Here is a 7,660-nt window from a genome sequence, read left to right as displayed (position 1 = left end):
GGCCTGGCAGGTCCTGGCCCGGCGTAGGTGACGACGGCGGGACCGCGAGGTGCCAGACACCCGAGGCCGCGGGCAGCGTTGCCCCTCGCTTTTTCGCGCCCCTCCAGTCCTGCAGCCCTCCCTCTAACTCCGTCTGCCCGTCACCGATTGAAAGTGGCCCCGAGAATATTGGATGGTATTGAGCAAATATCATTAACCTTGTTGGGTGTGGTAATGGTAATGTGGTTATGGTTTTGTTTTTTTTAAGACCTACTGATATGTTGACAGGTAGAGTGATCTGGTGTCAGGAGTGTAAAATACGCCTATGAAAACTGGGGGAGAGGAATAAAACAAGCTGGCAGGACGTTTTTCATCGTTGATGCTGCGTGATGCAAGCACATGCGCTCATCATACAATCCGTCTACTTGTGTATCTGAAATTTTCCATAATAAAAAGTTCAGAGAAGTAAACCAGTGATTGCCTCAAGGGAGAACAGTGAGGTGGCGGATGACGGGAGGAAGGAGTCTTAATTTTTCGCTATGTGCCTTTTTGTGCTGTCTTAGGTTTTTCCCATTTAATGTGTTACCTAATTCAGAAAATTGGTAAGTTTTTTTTTTTTTTAAGGCTACCATGAGATAACAGCATTCTAAAGAATAGCACAACCAGTTCCCCCTAAGAGAAGTGCATGATTCGTCGGACTCGGACAGCCTTGGTGTTTGTTAGGCGGTTAATGGAGACCCACCTGGGAAATTAGAAAACTACTAATTGCTTTCAGTGAGAAGCCCGCCCTTCTTCCACAAATGGATAATTTGCTTTTAATGCACCCAGAAGTTATCCAGCTCCCTCCGGTATAATCGGGGAAACTCCAGATAAAGGAAAAATAGTTCAGAGACCCTGCAGCCTTTCCCAAGAGGAATCTGAGGTGGGTTTTAGTGTGGTTGGATTGTTTTGCCTACCTGACTGCAGAATTTATATTCTGACATTTACAATTTCCCAAATACTGAGTATTTTTTCTTGTTTCAAAATAAATCAACTTCTTCTGTAGTTTATATGAATAACAAGTCCATATCTTCCACTGTGGGTGGGATGCACATGACTGTTTTATTTGGGTCAGTTTTGTCTCTTTTTTTTAACTGGCAATTTAGGAACTTGTTTTTATCATTTTGTTTAAAGATCTCTGGCAGAGGTGCAGGCTGCACTTACTATAATTATTTAGATGACAAGGTAGTGGATGGTAATTAAAGGGTAGTTATCATCAGAGGGAAAAAGGTAAGATCAAAAAACCAGAAGAGGTGAGGAGACAATTGCAAGATCTTCCCGTAGGAGGGTGTTGTGAACCTCCCAAGACCAAAGGATATATGTATTATGCCTGGCCTCTCTAGTGCTGGACACTTGGCAGGGTCAGTGCCTGCATGAAGCTGAAGTGGAAGGGCTCATTGTTTAGACTGTGTGGTGCCTTTTGAGGGCTTTTGTGTGATGGTTGTGTTAAGTAATGGAACTTAGTAGTGTCAAATTCTTGCCATTCAAAGAAGGATCCCCAGTCAGCAGTGTAGCATAACCTGGAAGCCTGTGAGGAACGCATAATTCCTATCCTCACCCCAGCTCCACTGAATCAGAACCTGCATTTTAACAGGATTCCCCCAGCTGATTGGGCTGCACATTAAAGTTTGACAAGCACCGATTTAAAGTATACCCATAGCATTTGACAGCAATCTAGTATTTTTCGTTAGGATGAGGGAGAGGAAGGGAGATGATTAAGAACCTCCTATGCATCAGGTAAGATGCTAGGCTGTTCAGGGGCTTTGTCTGCTTCCCAGCCTGTTCCCTTATGTTACAGGTAAGGAAATGGGAAGACTTGTATATTACAACTAGTGAGGGAGTCAAACTTTTTCTTAATGGTTGGATACTCATTAGTACTTATGGATGTTCTTGAATCTGGTAGAAAGTGGTACATGATTTGAGAAGTAAACAAGTGTGTGTGTGTATTTAGTCTGTGGAAACTTAATATATGAATATTAAGCAGAGCTTAATATTCTGTACCCTTCCTTGTGTGGCTCAGGCTAAAGACACCTCTTGGGTCCCTCCTGGAGGGAGTTCAGACTCCTGGCCCTGCAGGCTGTACTACCACCTTAACCCCTTACCTCCCTGCTTCCACTGAGGCAGGCAAATGCCCTGGAGTCACCTCATTCCCTTACCAGGGCCCTGGGTTCCACACCAGAATGAGCAAACAGGATTCCAGTATGGGTAACACATGGCTGAGCAGCTTTTTGTTGTATTGTTTCTGGATTCTTAGTTCTCTCAGCCCAGGCTTCACCCTCTGCTCATCCCCTTGGCCACCCTCAACCCCTAGAATGGTTGTCTCCATTTCATGAGAATCTTCACACTAACATGAAGTAGCCAGTAGATGCTTTTGGTTTTGCTAGAATGCCTCTGTGCAAGCTCTCAGATACCTGATTTTCTTTCCCCCACTGAATGTTGTATTTGTCAGAAACTGAAATCATGGATCGGAGCCAAGTTTGTAGTACCCTTAGGAGGGGCTTCTGCCCTCCTGTTTGCTGCCTGGGTGAGGACAGAACCCCCTACTACCTGGAGCTCCACTTGAGTGGGCCCATACCTGTACTTTCCTCTGAAAAAAGAAAATCCTGCAAAGAAAATAGAAGACATCTGTTCTGCCATTGCCATGCCCTTGTTCTAGCCCAGACATGAGAACTGTCAGAATTGGAGTTACTAAATAGAACTTTTAGTCTTTTTCTGATAACGTGTAGTAAAGTGTATTACAACTTACAGAATTCTATTTAGGGAACTAGAGGTCAGAAACTACCATATTGGTAGCAGTCAATTTTTCTTTGCCATAAGATGTGGAATAAAATGTTAAATTGTACACTTGCATGTTGTGGTTATGTTACAAAGCTCTACGAGATGTGGGCCAGGCCTTGCCCTTTGCTCATGCAGCCCCTACTTTCTGCTCTGCCCACACCTGAGTCCTTGCTGTTTCCCCACCTTAGGGCCTTTGTATTTCCTATTTCCTCTGCCCACAACTCCCCCAGATGCCAGCCTGCTTCAATTCCTCTCCTCTAGGTTTTGACTCAGATGGGACTTTTCAATGAATCTCCCCTGACCAACCTATTTTAAATTGTTGCAACGTCCTCACTCCTAAATGTCACTGTCCCTGCTTTACTTTCCTTAAGGGCATTTATCTTCGCATCTAACATACCAGGTGTTCTGCATGTTTACCTTACATGTTGTGCTCCCTCTGAGAACAGGGATCTCTGCCTGTCTTGTTTTCTGCTACAAACCTAGCACCTAGAAGACTGCCTGCCACAGAGTAGGTGCTCAATAAATACTTGTTGAATGAAAGCACCCATTTATTTCCTTCTTTCGTGTAAGATTATATACATATATATATATACATGCACTTTTTTTCTTTTTAAGACTGAGTCTCACTCTGTCACCAGGCTGGAGTACAGTGGCACAATCTCGGCTCACTGCAATCTCTGCCTCCCAGGTTCAAGCGATTCCCCTGCCTCAGCCTCCCCATAGCTGGGACTACAGACGCACACCACCACACCCAGCTCATTTTTTTCTCCTGACCTTGTGTTCTGCCCGGCTCAGCCTCCCAAAGTGCTGGGGTTACAGGTGTGAGCCACCACGCCTGGCTACATTTTTTTTTTTTTTTTTGTGGCAGAGTCTCGCTCAGTCGCCCAGGGTGGAGTGTAGTGGCACGATCTCCAATCACTGCAACCTCCACTTCCAGGGTTCAAGCCATCCTCCCACCTCAGCCTCCCAAGTAGCTGGGACTACATGTCCATGCTACTATGCCCCACTAATTTTTGTATTTTTGGTAGAGATAGGGTTTCACCTTGTTGCCCAGGCTGGTCTTGAACTTACGGGCTCAAGCCATCCACCTACTTTGGCCTCCCAAAGTGCTGGGATTACAGGCTTGAGCCACTGCCCCTGCCTATATCTTGAAAGGAAAGTGGCAAAACTATCAACAGTTTCACATAACCTGGTAGCTCTAATAAAGTGTTAACTGGCATATCACAATGGGGAGGGGAGTACTTCCTGGAGACCTTTTGTTCTTGCCTTGGATAGGTTTTCATTCTGAAAATTGAGAAAATGAGTACTCTTATAATCCCAGTTATCTTATTTCCCAGGATAATTGGAATATGTTCTCTGGAGATAGTGACATCCTTTGGGGAATACATTGCTGTCTAGGTAGATGAAACACAAAGCAAAGGAAATTCTTTAGGAGCACATTGCCTGACAATGACTTGTATGAGCAACCTTGAAGAAGTCTGGCTTCCTGACCCTTGTCCTGGAAACAGCCCTTTTTTATCCAGGATCCTCACCCCTAATACTGTATGATACCCCCCTAGTCAAAGACCCTGAAGGGTCTTCCTGTCACTAAGACTAAAATCCAAAATTCTTATGGCAAAAAGGCCCTGCATGATCTGGCCCTTGAGTACTCCTATCCCTTCCCACCTTGCCAGGCCTACCTCTGTGTACTACTAGAACATGCCAAACCAGCTCCTGCCTGCGGGCCCTCTTCATACTTGTTCCCTCTGTTAGTCCTCAAGAGACATACATGACTCATTCCCTCCATGCTTTCAGGTCTTTGCTCAAGTGTCTCTTTCTCAGTAGTGTCTTCCCTGGCCATGCTATTTAAGGTCATCCAGCACCCTGTATCTCCTTTTCCCTGCTGCTTTTCTCCATAACATTGTCATTATGTTTGCTTTGTGTATGAACTTGGTTATCATCTGTTTCCTTTCACAAGAATATAAACTCCATGAGGACGCGGATGACTGACTTGTTCACTTTATATGCCAAGCACACCTCGAATAGTGCCTCACACACAGAAAGTGTGCTATAAATATTTGTTGACGGAATACCTGAATTAATTCAAGCTTTAAATTGTGTTCAGCAGCCGGGCACAGTGGCTCATGCCTGTAATCCCAGCACCTTGGGAGGCTGAGGTGGGCGGATCACGAGGTCAGGTGATTGAGACCATCCTGGCTAACACGGTGAAACCCCATCTCTACTAAAAATACAAAAAAAATTAGCTGGGCGTGGTGGCGGGTGCCTGTAGTCCCAGCTACTTGGGAGGCTGAGGCAGGAGAATTGCTTGAACTCGGGAGGCAGAGCTTGCAGTGAGCTGAGATCGTGCCACTGGAATCCAGCCTGGGCGACAGCAAGACTCCGTCTCAAAAAATAAAAATAAAAAAAAATTGTGTACAGCTTACATATGTAATCTCAGCGCTTTGGGAGGCGAAGGCGGGTGGCGAATCATCTGAGGTCAGGAGTTCAAGACCAGCCTGGCCAACATGATGAAACCCCATCTCTACTAAAATACAAAAATTAGCCAGGCAGGTGGCAGGCACCTGTAATCCCAGCTACTTGGGAGGCTGAGGCAGGAGGATCACTTGAACCTAGGAGGTGGAGGTTGCAGTGAGCCAAGATCACACCATTGCACTCCAGCCTGAGCAACAAGAGCAAAACTTTTTCTCAAAAATAATAATAAATAGTGTTCAGCTCCTCTATATCTTTAATAATTTTTTTGTCTGCTTGACCTATAAATAATAGCAAAACATGCATGAAAACCTCCCACTATAAGAGTAATCTTTTTCATTTCTCCCTGTAGTTCTATTTTTCTTTCTGCATTTTGAGGCTATTTTATTGGGCACATACTACACAAGTTAGAATTGCTATCGCTTCCTGGTAGAATTGAAAGCTTTTAAAGTAATATGGGAGATTAATTGCAAAAATTGCCTGAATTTTACACTCACTCCTCCCCATAGCCACACCTTTTGCAATGTGACTTGGCAGCTCCTCCCAGAATCTCAGCTGGATTTTAACTCACCTTGGCCTAAAGAAAATGACAGAAGTGATAAAGTCCTGAGCCTGAGCCTAAAGAAACCTTGAATGCTTCCACGTTCTCTTTGGGATCCCTGCTTCTGCCATGAGAACAGGCCTGGGCTAGTTTGATGGAAGATGAGAAGCCACATGGAAAAGAGCTGAAGTCTTCCCTGACCTGTGAACAGCCAGCAGACCCCAAACATGTAAGCCCAGCCAGTAGCAGCATGGCAACCCACCCGACCTGCAGCCACCCAAAGATGTAGATGTGAGCTCACCTGGGACTAGAACTGTCCTGATGACCTGTAGGCTCATGGGTAATAATAGCTACTTATTATGTTAAGCTTCTCAATTTTAGAGTGGTTTGTTATCAGCATTGTGACAATAAATAATGGATAACAACTAGTGATTTTCTCATTGATAATGCCTCCTTTTTTGGAGTCTCAGCCTCCAAAAGACTTTCCTGACTATCTAGGCAATCTGAAGCAGCTTCCCAGTGTCTATCATAACACTGGTGTATTATTAACACATACCACTCTCCCAAATTATCTCTTTTTTCCCCCCCCCAAATAAGGTCTCCCAAATAAGGCTGGAGTGCAGTGGTGCAGACACACATGGCTCACTGCAGCCTTGCCCTCCCAGGCTCAGCCTCCTGAGTAACTGGAACTACAGGCAAGAGTGATACCCAGGGAAAAATTCAAAAAATGAATGTTTGACTTTTTTTAGAGATGGGGGTCTCACTACATTGCCCAGGCTGGTCTTGAACTTCTGACCTCAAGCAATCCTCCAGGGCCTCCTAAAGTGCTGGGATTGTAGTTGTGAGCCACCACACCCAGCCTGCGTACTTCTTTGTTTGTTAGTTTGTGTGTGTGTTTGTTTTTGAGACAGGGTCTCACTCTGTCACCCAGACTGGAGTGCAGTGGCACAATCTTGGCTTACCGCAACCTCTGCTTCCCAGGCTCAAGTGATTCTCCTGCCTCAGTCTCCTGAGTAGCTGGGATTACAGGCTTGTGCCACTACTGCCCAGCTAATTTTTCTGTTTTTAGTAGAGACGGTTTCACCACGTTGGCTAGGCTGGTCTTGAACTCCTGACTTCAAATGGTCCACCGCCTCGGCCCCCCAACATGCTGGGATTACAGGCGTGAGCCACCGCGCCCAGTCTAGTTCTGTATTATCTATCTTCCACGTTAGAATGTCAACTGTGTAAAGGCAGAGATCTTGTCCGTTCTGCTCTCTGCTGTATGCTCAGCACCAAGAACAGGCTGCACAGTCCAGTGTGGTAGCCATGAGCTGTGCGTTCACTGAGCACTTGAAATATAGCTAGTCCAAGTTGAGAAACCCTGGCAATGTAGAACACACACTGGATTTCAAGGACTTCCTACAAAAAAAGAAAATAAAGTATCTCAATACTTTTTACACTGATTAAATGTTGAAATGATTTTTTATATCAAGGTAAATAGAATATGTTATTAAAGTTAATATCACCTGTTTCTTTTTACCTTTATTTAATGTGGGTACTAAAAAAAATTAAGTTACCTTTGTGACTTGCATTATATTTATATTGGCAGCCCTGATAACAAAGCTCAGTAGCTGGGCACAGTGGCTTATGCCTATAATCCCAGCACTTTGGGAGCCCGAGGCGGGGTGGATGGCTTGAGCCCATCAGTTCAAGACCAGCCTGGGCAAGATGGTGAGACCCTGTCTCTACAAAAATTAACCAGGTGTGTTGGCACATGCCTGTAGTCTTAGCTACTCAGGAGGCTGAGGTGGGAAGGTCGCTTGAGCCTGGGAGATTAAGGCTGCAGGGAGCCATGATAGTGCCACTGCACTC

The sequence above is a fragment of the Colobus angolensis genome, unplaced genomic scaffold (assembly GCF_000951035.1).
Source record: "Colobus angolensis palliatus isolate OR3802 unplaced genomic scaffold, Cang.pa_1.0 Scaffold307, whole genome shotgun sequence".
Taxonomy (NCBI): domain Eukaryota; kingdom Metazoa; phylum Chordata; class Mammalia; order Primates; family Cercopithecidae; genus Colobus; species Colobus angolensis.
The sequence above is the reverse complement of the archived record's forward strand: the minus strand, read 5'-3'. Positions refer to the sequence as shown.